This window comes from Trachypithecus francoisi, unplaced genomic scaffold (genome assembly GCF_009764315.1).
Source record: "Trachypithecus francoisi isolate TF-2019V2 unplaced genomic scaffold, Tfra_2.0 Contig00586, whole genome shotgun sequence".
Taxonomy (NCBI): domain Eukaryota; kingdom Metazoa; phylum Chordata; class Mammalia; order Primates; family Cercopithecidae; genus Trachypithecus; species Trachypithecus francoisi.
The window spans coordinates 8,971,082-8,972,079 of NW_022680749.1; positions in this window are offsets into that span (position 1 = coordinate 8,971,082).

Genomic DNA, 998 nt, shown 5'->3' on the forward strand with positions numbered 1-998 from the left:
ATCTGTTTGTATGCTTTTTTTAAGGGACAGGGGTTATATCATCAATCACAAGAACCAAATCTTTGATTCAGCCATCACTGATGAGCCAAGATGGATATTTTAACCTTGATGACATTAATAAGTAAATTTCTTTCAGCAGCTCAAAATTGAGTTCTCAACATCCACTATAGCTATTTAGGGCATGAACTGTGTGTGGCCCATGGTTAATGCCTTAGCTATTATTTGTATGGCTTTTAAATTTAGAGCTCAAAGTGGTTTCTTGTTAATGGTACAATAAATTGGCTTAAATTCTGTGTCTTGACAAAATCTTGTCACATTGTGCTTATATTTCTTAAGTCTGATGGTAACACTGACCCCTACTGGAGTCCCATCTGTAGCCATGGTTACCAATTCTGAAAAGTGTACTTTAAAATTCTAAAAAAAAAACCTCTTCTCCATACACAAAAATAAGCCACTTCCTAATGTGCCTTTTTGAAGCACCATTTCCAAAAAAAAATTTTTAGTCATTTCAAAATACTCTCCAACACAAATAGCTTTTAGGTTTCTATACACTTATCAGCTGCAATGAAAAAATGCCAGAAATAACTTAGTTTTTTTCATATAACTTGTCTTGCAAGCTCTAAGCCATATTTACAACATACTGAGCAGTAAAAGCTACAGATATTACATTTGTAAATGTTAGTTTCTGTTTAGGACTTGTGCTTTCTTTTGCTTCCAATAACTTTCTTTTTAAACTTGCCTTTTATGCAAAGTTTTTGTTGCCTGAGCAGTTTTTTTTTTTTTTCACTTAATATGCAACCATTTCTAGACAGCATCACTGTGAAAGTTAATTTTATGTTTCAACTTGACTGGGTCATGAGGTGCACAGATATTTGGTCAAACATTATTCTGGGTGTGTTTGTGAGCATGTTTCTGGAGGAGATTGACATTTGAATAGGTAGACTGAGAAAAGCAGATTGTCCTCCCCAATGTGAGTGGGCCTCATCCAATCAGTTGAA